The sequence below is a fragment of the Cetorhinus maximus genome, chromosome 7 (genome assembly GCF_964194155.1).
Source record: "Cetorhinus maximus chromosome 7, sCetMax3.hap1.1, whole genome shotgun sequence".
Taxonomy (NCBI): domain Eukaryota; kingdom Metazoa; phylum Chordata; class Chondrichthyes; order Lamniformes; family Cetorhinidae; genus Cetorhinus; species Cetorhinus maximus.
In genome coordinates, this window is record NC_135885.1 from 60,962,883 (window position 1) to 60,979,840 (window position 16,958).

The 16,958-nt window shown below is 44.3% G+C and overlaps 1 protein-coding gene across 1 annotated transcript in view; it reads right to left on the minus strand.

Annotated features, from left to right (window-relative positions):
- Positions 1-16,104, minus strand: part of gpr45 (G protein-coupled receptor 45) — a 56,458-nt gene extending 40,354 nt beyond the window's left edge. Inside the window, exon 1 of the mRNA XM_078545593.1 lies at positions 15,998-16,104. The gene's annotated coding sequence lies outside the window, so the exon portion shown is untranslated. The remainder of the gene's footprint in view (positions 1-15,997) is intronic.
- Between the last annotated feature and the right edge of the window lie 854 nt (positions 16,105-16,958).

Below are 16,958 nucleotides of genomic sequence, written 5' to 3' on the forward strand. Positions count from 1 at the left end.
TGCTTGTGTAGGGTTTTTCTGCCACACCGAGAACATTTCAAGATGGTGCTTGGCATGCTTTTCCACAATTTTGCAGGCCTTTGCTTCGCTTTCTTTTCTTTGTCTGACATATTCAATGGTTTCACTCATTTTTTTCCAAGGGACATCACTTTCCCCCCATTCTGTTTAGCTTCTTAAGCTTGATCTGTTGCACTATTTGTATCGCATTTGTGAGAATTAAATCTTCCCTTGTTTGCAAAAGTCCTGATAGTTGTCACCTAAGACCCTAACCACTACAGAATTGGGTATTATTTCATCCCTGAGGATCCCATGGTTGCAATTCTCTTTTACAGTTCTCTTATACATGAATCCATGGATTCACCTGGTTTTTGCCTCCTCATTAAATTTCGCTTGTTCAATGAACAAATTTTTTTGAACAATGAAGAACGAATCGAATACCTGGAGGACATCCTCATATGAGCTTGAAGCCTCATTTGACACCCTGTCTTTTAATAGTGTCATCTGCTATGCCCTCTACTGCATACAGTAAAGTACTAAACTGATACTTCTGGTCCTTCTAATTCAAACCTGAAACTGTTCTCTATCTGGAGAATCTCTTCCTCCAATTGTCTCAGTGTTGAGCCTGTTGCAAGCCTTCAGCGCTTTGGAACACTTTGGAGCGGTTATGTAGACTCCATGCTTATCCTAAACTCTGGATCTGTCGCTGTGTCAGTAGTTTAGCTTGTAGATCGTGATCTGCACTCACTGCTGTCAGGACTCCGAGTCTGTGTGTCTGTTTGCATCTTCAGCACCCACAATGCTCCATTCTCATGTGAGTCTTCAATCTTTATTCTTCTTGCCCTTTTCCCAAGGGTTTGTAGGTCTTTCAGGTGTGCAGTGTTCTCTTGGAGTTTTCCTAGGTCTTTATGCTCTGTCTGTTGCCTCCACCAGGGCTGCCATGTTTTGTCTTGGGTTAGGGGTCTAGATGGGGGGTTTTAGGGTTTGTTTGTTACCCTAAGAATGCTACCATAGACTGTGATTCGCAAAAACTATTCTGGACTGCAGTTCTAAAACTTGGTTGCTCATCTGGGATAGATAAGGCATTTTGAAGAAATTAAAGATGGTGATGACCTTGAGGGATACAAATAATGCTGTTTACCTCAAGGAACTGGCCATAGGTCTTCAGTGAGAAATTGACATATTGGGCTGGATTTTGTGTTTCTCGGTGCAGTGAGGGAGGCAGAATGGAAACTGAGTGGTTCATTCATTCCTACCCCCGCTATCTCTGCATGCCCAATAAAGAGCCAGATAGTTAATTAGTGGCTGTCTGGCAGGAAGGAGACCAATTATAGAAACATAGGAAACTTGCTTCCTGACTACAAACCCTTCCCATTACGCCCTTCCAACCGTGCAGTTACTATCAAAGCCAGTTTCTCAAGCCTGTTTGTAGATGTCACAATATAGTCAGCTGTTGTGACTTCGAATTAACATGAAAAATATTATAGTGATGGATTTTTGTTGCAGCTACATCCACAGTGGAATATGAATCACACCTTAGTGTGAATACATAACTTGGGTTCAAAGAATCCATGACTGTAGGCCACAAGGTCATGCAGTAGAGGGGTAATGCCGCAGTCACAACGAGAATTGTAAAGGGCCCTTGCTCTGAGAATCAGTCTTTATTATCCATTGAAGGCGCATAAAGATTTTAAAAAAGTCATCACCCTTTGATGTTCAATGCATTACCATCACTGAATCCCCCACCATCAGCATCCTGGGGGTTACCATTGACCAGAAACTGAACTGGACCAGCCATATAAATACTGTGGCTACAAGAGCAGGACAGAGGCTAAGAACCGTGGTATGACTGTCTCACCTCCTGACTCCCCAAAGCCTGTCCACCATCTACAAGGCACAAGTCAGGAGTGTGATGGAATACTCCCCACTTGCCTGGATGAGTGCATCTCCAACAACACTCAAGAAGCTGGACACCATCCAGGACAAAGCAGTCCGCTTGATTGGCACCACATCCGCAAAAAAAATTCAATCCCCCCACCACCGACGCACAGTAGCAGCAGTGTGTACCATCTACAAAATGCACTGCAGGAACTCACCAAGGCTCCTTAGACAGCACCTTCCAAACCCACGACCACTACCACCTAGAAGGACAAGTGCAGCAGATACATGGGAACACCACCACCTGGAAGTTCCCCTCCAAGTAACTCACCATCCTGACTTGGAAATATATCACCGTTCCTTCACTGTCGCTGGGTCAAAATCCTGGAACTCCCTTCCTAACAGCACTGTGGGTGTACCTATACCACATGGACTGCAGCGGTTCAAGAAGGTAGTTCACCACCACCTTCTCAAGGGCAACTAGGGATGGGCAATAAATGTTGGCAGGCCTTTTCAACAGTCCTTGTGCCGCCTTGTTTTGGCTGGCGTGAAAATCTCCCAAACCTCTTTATGTCCAATGTCTGAAAAATGCAGTGGGCAACGAAAAATCGCAGATGATTGGGTTGTTAAAAAGCTTAATAGCTTGTTAGTAAATGATTTCAAAATGACGAGTGGGCCTTTGGTGCTCACATGTGTCCCTGGTGTCGGAGATTGCTGACCCAAGGTCAACATGCTGAATTTTTCATCAGCGAGGCCGGGGGTGGGGTGGGGGTGAGGGGTGGGGGGAGAGGTACGCAGTGTGCTGCTTTGGGAATGTAAAATCCAGCCCATTTTCCCAATAACCTCTAGGAGTGAGTGTAGCATTTTGAGTCACTGACAATCAGAAAGGCTAATGAAACTGTCTTAGTTGGTGGGGCCTGGTAAATAATATAAACATGTAAGGAAGTGACGTCTACTGTGAGGTCTAACTTTTAACACCTTGCAATCTCGGGCTAGGTTTAACCAGCCCCCTGGAGGTGAGAAATTTGATAAAATGGCAGTGGAAGGTGTCAGGAGGGGAGCCTGATGTCTTCCCATCGCCATACCATATTGCCAGCAGTGGGAACTTCAGCACCGCAATTAAGTGCCAAATTAAAGGCCACCTCCCGTTCTCCCTCTGGTGATTTCCTGGTAGGTTCCTTTATGGCTGTTTTATCTCTCCCTAGCAACAACGTCTGCTCCAGCGGCTATAGCATTGTTGCTGGAATATACATTCACCTCACCGATTGTCAGGCCTTCCCTGCTTGAGTCTGGCATGGAAAGAAAAATAATTAACTTGCCTTACAGAGCACCTCAGCATGGAAATACCTTGTCCTTCTCCCTGCAAACTCAGCAGCAGCCACCTCTAACCGTAGCGCTGCCAAGGCTGCCAAGCTGCCGACCCTCTGACCAGAACTGGCAGCTCTGGGGGACGGGCTGCCATACTCAATTGGGCAGCTGTTCCAGCCGTGGCCTCTTAATTGTCCATCACCATAAAATGCCACCCAGGCATTTTATGTCTGCCAGCACGGCCTCAGGTCCCACTTTTCGGTCCTGATGGAGGGTCTTCTTGTTTGGTGAGAAAATTCAGCCACTAACCTCCAATATCCTCACCATCCTCTTCTTCATAAGTTAAGAGGAATTCTCATTTGGAAATTCATGTACCCAATGCAAAGCTGTGCTTTGAACGGAGTTGAGCAAAACTGGCAGCAAGAGTTCATGCTGAATTTCCAGAGTATTAAAGAGGAGACAATGCAGGAAGCGTAACACCATGTTTTAAAAGCAACAGAAGTAAAGGCCTCCTAAAAATGGTATCCTGAGTCTTCTGTCACCCATTATACAACAGCAGCAATTATCTGGGACAGAACTGAGGGGAAAAGGGCTGGCATGGTTAGCCATTTTACCCTAAAAACTAGTTTTATGGTAAACTGGGCTCCATGCACACCTTAAAATTTATCCTCGTTTTCACAGCATCACAGAATCACAGTCTGCACCGACACATGAGAAACACCTGACCTACCTATCTAATCCCATTTACCAGCACTTGGCCCATAGCCTTGAATGTTATGACGTGCCAAGTGCTCATCCAGGCACATTTTAAAGAATGGAAGGCAACCTGCCTCCACCACCCTCCCAGGCAGTGCATTCCAGACCGCCACCACCCTCTGGGTAAAAAAATGTTTTTCCTCACATCCCCCCTAAACCTCCTGCCCCTCACCTTGAACTTATGCCCCCTTGTGACTGACCCTTCAAGGGGAACAGCTGCTTCCTATCCACCCTGTCCATGCCTCTCATAATCTTGTACACCTCAATCAGGTGGCCCCTTAGTCTTCTCTCCTCCAACGAAAACAACCCAAGTCTATCCAACCTTTCTTCATAACTTAAATGTTTCATCCCAGGCAACATCTTGGTGAATCTCCTTTGCACCCACTCCAGTGCAATCGCATCCTTCCTATAATGTGGTGACCAGAACTGCACACATACTCCAGCTGTGGCCTCACCAAGGTTCTATACAACTCCAACATGACCTCCGTACTTTTATGATCTATGGCTCGATTGATAAAGGCAAGTGTCACATATGCCTTTTTCACCACCCCACTAACGTGCCCCTCTGCCTTCAGAAACACACACGCCAAGGTCCCTTTGTTCCTCAGAACTTCCTAGTGTCATGCCGTTCATTGAATACTTCCTTGTCAGATTACTCCTTCCAAAGCGTATCACCTCACACTTTTCAGGGTTAAATTCCATCTGCCACTTATCTGCCCATTTGACCATCCCGCCTATATCTTCCTGTAGCCTAAGACACTCAACCTCACTGTTAACCACCCAGCCAATCTTTGTGTCATCCGCAAACTTACTAATCCTACCCCCCACATAGTCATCTATGTCGTTTATATAAATGATGAATAATAGGGGACCCAGCACAGATCCCTCTGGTACGCCACTGGACACTGGCTTCCAGTCATTAAAACATCCTTCTGTCATCACCCTCTGTCTCCTACAACTAAGCCAATTTTGAATCCACCTTATCAAATTACCCTGTATCCCAAGTGCATTTGCCTTCTTTACAAATCTCCCTTGTGGGACCTTGTCAAAGGCTTTGTTGAAATCCATATAAACTACATCTACACACCTGGTCACCTCAAAAAATTCAATCAAATTTGTTAGGCATGACCTCCCTCTGACAAAGCCATGCTGACTATCCCTGATCAAACCTTGCCTCTCCAAGTGAAGATAGATACTCTCCTTCAGAACTTTCTCCAATAGTTTCCCTACCACTGACATGAGACTCACTGGCCTGTAGTTCCCTGGCTTATCTCTACAACCCTTCTTAAATAGTGGAACCACATTAGCTGTTCTCCAGTCCTCTGGCACCTCCCCCGTGGCCAGAGAGGAATTAAAAATTCGGGTCAGAACCCCTGCGATCTCCTCCCTTGCCTCCCTCAGCAGTCTGGGACACAAATCATCCGGACCTGGAGATTTGTCTGTTTTTATGCCTGCCAATACATCCAATACCTTGTCACTCCCTACATCAATTTGCTTAAGAACCTCGCAGTCTCTCTCCCCGAGTTCGATACCTTCATCATTCTCTTGGGTGAAGACGGACGTGAAGTATTCACTCAACACTCTAGCGATGTCCTCTGGCTCCACCCATAGATTGCCCCCTTGGTCCCTTTCCCTGGTTATCCTCTTCCCATTGATATACTTATAGAGTATCTTGGGATTTTCCCTACTTTTACCAGCCAGAGCTTTCTCATATCCCCTCTTTGCTCTACTAATTGCTTTCTTAAGCTCCACCCTGCACTGTTTGTACTCCACTAATGCCTCTGCTGATTTGCTTCCCTTGTACCTGCTAAAAGCCTCTCTTTTCTTTCTCATCGTAACTTGAATATCTCTGGTCATCCATAGTTCTCTGGGCTTGATACTCCTTCCTGTCACCCTAGAGGGAACATGTTGAGCCTGTACCCTCCCCATTTCCTTTTTAAACGCTCCCCACTGCTCCTCTGTAATTTCCCCACAACTAACTGTTCCCAGTCTACCTTGGTCAGATCCTGCTTTATTTTACTAAAGTCCGCTCTCACCCAATCCAAAACATTGTTTTGCAACTCGTCGATTTCTTTGTCCATAACAAACTTAAACTGTACCATGTTGTGGTCGCTATCACTAAAATGCTCGCCCACTACCACCTCAGCCACCTGTCCGGCTTCATTCCCCAGAATTAGGTCCAGCATTGCACTGTCCCTTGTTGGACCCTCTACATATTGACCTAATATGTTCTCCTGTACACATTTCAAGAAATCCACTCCATCCAAGCCCTTAACACTATGTCTATCCCAATTAATGTTGGAAAAGTTGAAATCACCTAATATAATTACCCTATTGTTATTGTTTTTACACACCTCCACAAATTGTGCACATATTTGCTCCTCAATTTCCCGCTGACTATCTGGTGATCTATAATAAACACCTAATAATGTGGTTGCCCCTTTTTTATTCCTAAGCTCTACCCTCAAAGCTTCATTCGATGCCCCCTCCAAGATATTATCTCTCCTTACTGCAGTAACTGACTCCTTAACAAATAATGCAACGCCTCCTCCTCTTTTACCCCCTCCCCTGTCTCGCCTGAAGATTCTATATCCCGGAATGTTGAGCTACCAATCCTGCCCTTCCCTCAACCACGTTTTGGGAGGATGAATCAGGTGCAGATTTTTACAGCAGGTTTGAGCCTTTAAAAACCATTTTGCTCCATTTATCAGTCCAAATCTGCTCCAAAGGTCAACCTGTCAAAATAGGAGATAGCTAGTAGGCCATTGCATTATTCAGTTTTAATTCTCAGAAGATAATTTGGTTAAAAACAATCTCCTTTTGGCAAAGCAAGTACTAATTTCTCTTCTGTGCCTTTTTTGACCTTTTGTCTATCTTACTGTTCAATTCAATCAGCTGTCATCAGGTGTTTTGTAATGCAGGTCAATACACTAAATAAGCTGAAATGGTAATATAAGTTCTGGTATAATTACTTAAGCCTATTTATTTTACACAGTCAATTTAACCAATCCACTGTGCCAAAAGAGCTTTCACTCTTGCACAGCACCACAATCAATTCTGACACTCTTGTTTAATCAGATCAATGAAACATTCCAGCTTGTGGCAAGCTTTTAGTTTCCATGGTAGCATGAAATATCCCAGTCAGCACCCTTTGATTTAGATGAATGCTGCGTTAGATCTGATAAATAATTCAGAACTGTTCAACAGTTAAAAATAATGTTCAAATATTTCTCCACCTCCAAAACGCACATCAGCTGGGTCTCTATCTCAAAGATTTGTAAAAATTCAGAATATGAAAGAAAACAGTAATAGAAATGTGGTAATCTAAGGTGCAATAGACCTTTAAGAGAATGTGAGCAGATTGACCGCGTGATTGTATTACCCAATTGCTGTGTAGCGCGGGCTACAATGTTAATCAGTAGTTTAAAATATGATCTGGTTTGAGAAGCACACGTGCGTTAGTGCTCGGTTACTTGTGTTAATAAACAGTATGTGCTTCATCTTACTTCGGTATCTACATCTGCAGTATCTTGTTTACCAACTCACCCACCAGTAGATAGGTGTGCAACCGTGTTCGCTGAGCAAAGCGACCCGAAAGAAGGAACATAACTAGTGACGAGACAAAACACGACATCAAAGAAAGCCGTGGAAATTCAACAGAAGTGAATCAGCCGTTACAAGGCAATTGTAAGTACAGTCTTCATCACAGTCATCGAAGTTATCGCCCTACAGTATGTCACAGTTTGGGCATATCGAACCGTTTGATCAGACCACTGAAAACTGGCCACGTTATATTGAACGCCTTGTGTTCTTCTTTTTGGCCAATGACATATTGGGGAGGTGAAGAGGCGAGCAATACTCTTATCAACGTGTGGCAGTAAAACATACAGTCTAATTCGTAGTCTAATGGCACCCAACACCCCAGATTCCAAGAGCTTCAATGAGTTGGTAAATCTTGTGAAAAGCCACTTTCACCCGAAATCCTCGGTAACAACGCAGCATTTTAAATTTAATTCGAGGTGTCACGCCCCTGGGGAGATAGTCACTTGCTATGTAGCAGCCTTAAAACAACTGACAGAGCACTATGAGGTTGGGACGTCGATTAACGACATGTTAAGAAACCAATTAGTGTGCGGGTTTAATGAAGACGCCATTCAAAAAAGTTTGTTGTCAGAGTCGAATTTAGACTTCAGCAAGGTGCTGGAGTTGGCATTCGCAATGGAGAGCGCAGTCAGCGATTCAGAAGCAATCAAGGGAGCACAAAATGGCGCTGTCCTTCACGTCGGGAGGGAAGCACTGGTTAGAAATGGCGCAGAGGCACAGGGCTCACAGAAAGGTGGGAAACAGCCACCATTAACAGACCATCAAAAATCAATGGTTTAACAGAGAAAACCTACAATAATGACGGCAGAAATGGAACTAGACAGCCTGCATGCGAACGACAATTTAAAAGAATCGTGTGCTTCTTCTGCCATCGTAATGGGCACATTATGCGATATTGTAAATACAGATTAAGACAAAGCTTTAAGAAAAAAGGTAGACATCATGAAATCCACGTAATAGAGGAACCAGAAGAATCAGATTCAGATATTTACTCTCTAAACAATTTAAAAATGGGTAAAACAGCCAATCTACGTGATGGTGAAAGTGAACGGGAAACCCATCCGAATGAAGGTAAATACAGGGGCATCCACAAAAGTTATAGGGAAACATACATTCAAATATCTCAATGGAGGAGACCACTCATTAAATCTGGAAAATTCAGATGCTAAATTAAAGACGTATACTGGTGAAGACATATAAGTAAGAGGTATATGTAAGCTTCCAATACAGTATGGAGATCAGTCTGTTAATCTACCCCTAATAGTGATAGCAGGCAGAGGATCGAGTCTCCTCGGAAGGTACTGGTTAAGAGAGATTAATCTTGAGAGACTACTGAGATCTCAATCAGAGGCAGGAAATGATACTGTTTGGAAAAAGGAGTATATAAAGACTCAACAAAAGGAACTCATAGAGGTGATGCTTCAGGACAGAGTTCGAGTTGAAGTCAGTAACCTCCAAAAAGAAAAAGAAAACCTGCTGAAGGACTTTCACATATTGCAAGATTCCCTCAGATCCCAATTTGTACCACTAAAAAGGTATGAGGAAGAACAGAAATAATTCAGCATATCTCTGGCTGAGATGAAGAATAAATTAGCCGAGAAACCACAACAATGCTTAACTCTCCAGGAAACAACTAACAAATATAAAATAGAAATAGAAGAGCTGAAGAATCAACTATGTGAAAGCCAAGAAACTTTAAAAATAAAGACCCCTGAGTTTTCGAAGGAGCTGACAGATGAGGAAATGCTGGAAAACTCAACCACTGAATTCACTCAAGTTGAGCTTATACCTGAGTCTAGTCTGGCCAATAGGGAAGTTGAAGAGGAAGCCGAGACTAAAGTCAGCGCTGCCAAAATAAAAACCCATCAAAAGAAGACACCTAGGAAGAAAAAGTGGAATTACTAACAAGGCCCAGAAATTTTTTTTTACACAACAGGAAGCTGATCATACAGTGTTGAATTTAGCCTTGCACAACATCCTGATTTTGAGAATCTTCCTGACCGTTGACCTTCATATTGTTGAACTTGGAGGGGAGGGGCAGCAGGAGTGCATGCAATTGGGCCCGAAAGAGGGTGAAAGCATTCCCGTTGGAGTCTACACCACAAATGGAAGTCCACTTGGTTTGGAAGTGCCTGTGGGATCCGTTGAACCTGAGAGAGACGAAGAAACAAGCTTTCAGGTTCCTACTGGAGAGCCTAGTGAACAGATGGCTCCTGAGATAAACCATCCAAACTCGTAGAACTATGATGTGCGACACGTTTGAAGAAACCTCGTGAGAGACTGAATTTCTAAATTGTCTATTTATGTAAATAGTTGATATATTGTAAAGATTGCTAATTGTATCTTCGAGTAAAGGGGGAGGGATATGGTAATCTGAGGTGTAATACACCTTTAAGAGATTATGAGCAGATTGCCCATGTGACTGTATTACCCAATTGCTGTGTAGTACAGGCTACAATGTTAATCAGTAGTTTAGAATAGGGTCTGGTTTGAGCAGCACACAAGTGTTAGTGCTCTGTTACTTGTGTTAATAAGCAGCATGTGCCTCATCTTACATTGGTCTCTGCATCTGCAGTATCTTGTTTACCAACTCAGTCACCAGTAGATAGGCATGCAACCACGTTCACTGAGCAAAGGGACCCGACAGAAGGAACATAACAAGAACCTTACCAACTAAAAGCTCCATGAGTCCGTTCGTGTTCAAATTGCTAGAACTGGCTATGAAATATCCTGTACACATACTTACCTTTGCGAGTGTCCATCACCAGACTTTGGGATAAAAAATCTAGACATGTAGGATCCATTATCCCAAAGATTTGTCTCTAACTATGTACAGCTACCCAGAAGAGAAATCTACTTCACACACACACCAGCCATCTTCACTTAACATGATATGATGATTACTCAGCATTATCTCAGAGTCCTGGGCCTGGATTTTCAAAGTGGGGTTGGGAACCCATACATCTTGGTACCTTACAAACCTCAGCTTTTTCGCTCTTGCAATGCTGTTTTTAAATGTAAATGCCCTATTTGGGCAGGAAGCCAGCTCAGTGCTCAATTGGTGGCACCAAGCGTCAGGGGGAGGGAGCTGTCTACCTGGCGCCATCGGCAAAGGTAGTGGCTGCTATGTTGGGGGCTGCCGCTACTTTGCTGAGGAGACTCATCAGATGGCCAGTGACATAGATTCTTCAGAATGAGGGCAACAGGGCCAAGCAAAGGAAAGTGCACATCCTGGCTCAGATTACCTGAAGGCCCGACAACTTTCATCAATGGAACAAGGAATTTTATCTGGCTCTGCAGTGACCCCGACACCTATGCACTAATATGCACCAGGCTGTTAGGGTTCATTGAAATAAGCAATTAAAAAGTGTATTCCCAACCACATGGGCCCCTTAACAAGCTCCTAAAGGTGCTTAATTGGCAGCGAGCGAGTTCCCGTTCCAGCACTTTGGCACGCTCAGACTTTCCCTGAGGCATCAGGATCCTGAGACAACCTTTGTGACCCGAGTTTCAAATCACACCTGCACCTGGTCCCGGCCCACTGACATCTGAAAATATGGCTCCTATAGTGTGGTAAAAACTGATCCATTTATGCAGCCGTTTTAAAGCCAAGAATCACAACATCTTGCATTTATATATTATCTTTAAACTTCTGAAAGATCCTAAAGTGAAAACAAACACTGTACAGTAAACTTACAAGAGTTAGAGGACGTGTTGAAAGTCTTTTGAAGGATGGAAGAGAGATTGCAAGATAGAAAGCTTAATGGAAAGAGTTCTAAAGCGTGAGGTCAAGATAATTAAAAGCTGTCCCACTGAAGATGAAGCAGAGGGAAAACAGGATATAAAGGAGCCTAAAATTGGAATTGGGAAGCTGGCACACAGGGGTAGAGGAAGTGATATAAGTAGGCAGGGACAAAGATTAAAGAGCCTTTTAAAATGAGGGCTTCAAAACTTCAATTCAAAGCACTGGGAAACTAAAGACCCGAATGGGGTGGTTGCATAAATCAGGGGAGGGGTATGTGTGGGCGCTGGGAGGAGGAGAATTGCTCCCTGCATGCTTCTTCTCATCATGTCCATGGACAGTCTATACATGGCCCAGCCAGAACTGGGCACATTTTTGCGCCTTGTTGTTGAATTCGGCAAGATCTGCAACAGTGCAGGGTTCCTCTAGCGATAGGCATTGCAGGAGATGTTGCATAGACTGTGGCTCAGTACCACATTCACAAGTTTTCGGGCTGGTTGTATATCCCCATTTGCTTAGTGACACCTTTGAACGACCTACACCAGTCCTAAGTCTGTTAAGGCATTTCCAGGTTTCCCAGTTGCAATTAGCTCCTGGGGGAAGTCTTTCATCCGGTAGAATTTCCTGCATGCTGGGAAGCTGTGAACTTTTACCTTGACAGGCTTAATTAACAGGGTTGATTGACTCTCTGTCACGTGGGGAACACTCTGGAAGAGGTTGCAGTCGCAGGGGGAGTCTGCTGCGGTGTTAGTGGGAGAGTTGAGGGATGGGAGGCTAGGTTGGGGAGGTTGGAGGGGGAGCTCTCTAGAAGAGGGTGCAGACAGGTCTGGTCCCCAATTCTGTTGAATCCCAATCCCGCAGCGGGGTGTTGGAGGGGGGGGGAGGTGTTTGCTGGGGGAAATCCAATCCTGTGGGAAAGAGGTTATCCGATTCCTGATCCTGTGTGGGGTAGGGGGGTTGCGGGGACAGTTATCCAGTGTAGTGGACTCCCAGGCTGAGAATACTTAACATCCATCTTCACCCAAGAGAATGAGGATGAAGGTATCGAACTCGGGGAGAGAGACTGCGAGGTTCTTGAGCAAATTGATATAGAGAGTGACAAGGTATTGGAGGTATTGGCAGGCTTAAAAGTGGACAAATCTCCAGGGCCAGATGATTTGTGTCCCAGACTGCTGAGGGAGGCAAGGGAGGAAATCGCAGGGGCTCTGACCCACATTTTTAATTCCTCTCTGGCCACAGGGGAGGTGCCAGAGGACTGGAGAACAGCTAATGTGGTTCCGCTATTTAAGAAGGGTTGTAGAGATAAGCCAGGGAACAACAGGCCTGTGAGTCTCACATCAGTGGTAGGGAAACTATTGGAGAAAATTCTTAAGGAGAGAATCTATCTCCATTTGGAAAGGCAAGGTTTGATCAGGGATAGTCAGCATGACTTTGTCAGAGGGAGGTCATGCCTAACAAATTTGATTGAATTTTTTGAGGAGGTGACCAGGTGTGTAGATGAGGGTAGTGCAGTTGATGTAGTTTATATGGATTTCAGCAAAGCCTTTGACATGGGAGACTTATAAAGAAGGCAAATGCACGTGGGATACAGGGTAATTTGATAAGGTGGATTCAAAATTGGCTTAGTTGTAGGAGACAGAGGGTGATGACAGAAGGATGCTTTAGTGACTGGAAGCCAGTATCCAGTGGCATACCACAGGGATCTGTGCTGGGTCCCCTATTATTTGTCATTTATATAAACGACATAGATGACTATGTGGGGGGTAGGATTAGTAAGTTTGCGGATGACACAAAGATTTTCCGGATGATTAACAGTGAGGTTGAGTGTCCTAGGCTACAGGAAGATATAGACGGGATGGTCAAATGGGCAGATAAGTGGCAGATGGAATTTAACCCTGAAAAGTGTGAGGTGATACGCTTTGGAAGGAGTAATCTGACAAGGAAGTATTCAATGAACGGCATGACACTAGGAAGTTCTAAGGAACAAAGGGACCTTGGCATGTGTGTCCCTAGATCTCTGAAGGCAGAGGGGCATGTTAGTGGGGTGGTGAAAAAGGCATATGGGACACTTGCCTTTTTCAATCGAGGCATAGATTACAAAAGTAGGGAGGTCATGTTGGAGTTGTATAGAACCTTGGTGAGGCCACAGCTGGAGTACTGTGTACAGTTCTGGTCGCCACATTATAAAAAGGATGTGATTGCACTGGAGGGGGTGCAGAGGAGATTCACCAGGATGTTGCCTGGGATGAAACATTTAAGTTATGAAGAGAGGTTGGATAGACTTGGGTTGTTTTTGTTGGAGCAGAGAAGACTGAGGGGCCACCTGATCGAGGTGTACAAGATTATGAGGGGCATAGACAGGGTAGATAGGGAGCAGCTGTTCCCCTTAGTTGAAGGGTTAGTCACGATGGGACATAAGTTCAAGGTGAGGGACAGGAGGTTTAGGGGGGATGTGAGGAAAAACTTTTTTACCCAGAGGGTGGTGGCAGTCTGGAATGCACTGCCTGGGAGGGTGGTGGAGGCGGGTTGCCTCACATCCTTTAAAAAGTACCTGGATGAGCACTTGGCACGTCATAACATTCAAGGCTATGGGCCAAGTGCTGGTAAATGGAATTAGGTAGGTAGGTCAGGTGTTTCTCATGTGTCAGTGCAGATTCAATGGGCCGAAGGGCCTCTTCTGCACTGTGATTCTGTGATACCTCAATCCTAGTTTGGAAGAAATGTTTATGGCTTCATGCTTCACTTGTATTGGCTTATACCGATGGTTGCAGTGGCACCAGTGTGGCCTGTAAAAGTTCCAGGGATAGGGTGTGACCTGAATCCCTGAAGAAAGGTTTTCCAGGTTACTTTTCTTGGATTTATTATACAAAGGGGCTGATGGGGAACTTGTGGGATGTTTTCAGTGGCTGGGTTAGCCTCTGCCTAAATTACCAGTCTGCTTATTTAGGCAGGTTTCTGAGATGGTTCCTATTGACATGACTGTACACCAGCAGTCTTAAAATGAGGTGACCACCTCATGATGCCACATCCGCTGACAGAATCAGGATTATAAGTCATAGGTGAGTGCCCTTACTCTGCACATTCTCAGGGTTGGTGTCCTTGTTACTGGTCCACCAAACAACTACATTTCACTACTTACCCTCTCAAATATTGAACGCCTCCATGAGATCCACCTTGTCTTTCTCTGTTACAATGAAAAACACTCCACTTTTTCAACCTTTTCTCCATAACTATAATCTTGCCTTCTTTGTATCCCTCTGGTGAATCTTCATTACCGTTTCTATATGGAGCACTGAAAATTGCATGGAATATTCCAGTTGTTGACTAACCAATTTCTTGCACAGATTGGTCATTATTACTTTGCTTCATATTCAAATCCCCATGTACAAGAACCAGAATCCCACTTGCTTTCCAGGGCCTTTCTACCTACACTTCCACCTTCATATTTCTTGGTATTGTACAGTATCTACCACATAATCACACTCTGCTACCCTTCTACCTCTTATTCCTCCCCTAATTTTGTATCATTAACAAACTTCAATCATTCCTCACAAATGTCTAAATCATTTATACAACATAGAAAGTAGAAGTGGTTGAAGAAAATATCCCCAGGGTCACATTGCTACCACATTCGAGCAATCCACTATTTATTGCTTTCTGTCTGTGAGCCATCTATCCATCCGTGCAACATGTTCCCTTTAATATCATACGCATTAATTATTATAACTGGTATTTTATGGAGCACCTTTTCAATGCCATTTTTCAATCCATGTTTTCAGCATCTATACCATTCCCTCTTTTTATACTAGCATAAGGTCTGGAGCTTTTGGCAGGAGGTAATCAGGATGCCTTATGGTTGGTGGGCAGGCGAAAAGGCCAAGTAGCCTTTGTATTTTTTAGGAAACCTCATCCACGGGCAGGATGAGGTTTCCAACGGCAAATAAAAATAAAATCAAAATTTTAAAATCTAACTAATAACATGTCCCTGCTCCTGTGACAGAATCACATGAGGGGACATGTTTTATAACATTTTATAAATCTTTATTTTTTATTCTGAAAAATGTTCATCTCCCTGAGGCAGCTCTGTGCCTCAGGGAGCTTTTCCAGTGCGCTGCTGCGCGCATGTGCAAAGTTCGTGCTTGCCCTCCTCCCCCCACCACACAGGCAGCATTGAGTGCTGCCGCTCGTGTTTCACGCTGGGCAGGCCTTAATTGGCCCGCCAGCGTGAAATCGCCCGGCCGCCCCCACTGAGCCTGCCCGATGAGGGAAAAATCCTCCCCATTAATTTAAATTTCAACCTAGCTGGGGGAATTTGCATTCAGCTAATTAAATAAATCTGGAATAAAAAGCTAGCATCAGTATGAAACTACCTGATTGTTGTAAAAATCCATCTGGTTTACTAATGCCCTTTAAGGAAGGAAATCTGCTGTCCTTATCTAGTCTGGCCTGTAAGTGACTACAGCCAGTTGACTCTTAACTGCCCTCTGAAATGGTCCAGCAAGTCACTCAATGTATCAAAATGCTATAAAAAATGTCTAATAAGAATAAAACTGGATGGACCACCCGATATTGACCTAGGCATTGAACATGACAAAGGCACACCCACCAAGTCAACCCTGCAAAGTCTTCATCCCTAACATCTGGTGACTTGTGCCAAAATTAGGAGAGCTTTGCCACAGACTAATGAAGCATGGCTGGCATTGTCATACTTACAGAATTGTACCTTACATCCAATGTCCAAGGCTCCACTAACACCATACCTGCATATGTCCTATATCGGACAGTGTCAAGCTTCTTAAATGTTCTTGGAGTTTTTTTTTCACGGGAAATGATTTTACTATACAAGAATCAAACAAAGCAAACACGACTAAATACCATCTTAGGTCATCAATTATACTTTACAACTTAAAATAAAACATGATCACATACTTTAAAACTGAAATCCTCAGCTGAACCTTCCCCTTTCCACTTTGACTCTGCCCACCTTCCCAACAACCCTCAAAGTCATTGGCTACTCATCAGGCTCTTGGAAGATTCCTTCACTTCCTAGAACAAGTTCCAAGTTTTCCACAGCACTCTTTTAAGGTTCGAGATTTCTTGGGCCTTCCTTCCACTCGTACTCGGTAAGGCAATGGAGTATTGGTGGTCAGACTCTGGAGAGTTCAGAAGTGAGTTACTCGCTGCAATATTCCCAGCCTCTGACCAGCTCTTGGAGCCACAGTATTTATAAGGCTGGTCCAGTTCAATTTCTGGTCAATGTAACCTCCAGGATGTTGATGGTGGGGGAATTTAGTGGTGGTAATGCCATTGAATGTCAAGGGAAGTTAATTAGACTCTCTCTTGTTAGAGATGGTCATGGCCTGCTTGAATGTTACTTGCACTGATCAGCCCTAGCTTAAATGTTATGCAGGTATGGACTGCTTCAGTATCTGAGGAGTCGGGAATGGTGCTGAATATTGTGCAATCATCAGCGAACATCCCCACTTCTGACCTTAGGATGGAGGGAAGGTCATCGATAAAGCAGCTGAAGATGGTTGGACCTAGGATACTACCCTGAGGAACTCCTGCAGCAATGTCCTGGGACTATGATGATTGTCCTTCAACAACCACAGCCATGTTCGTTTGTGTTAGGTATGACTCCAAACGTTGGAGAGCTTTCCCTCCGGTTCCCTGA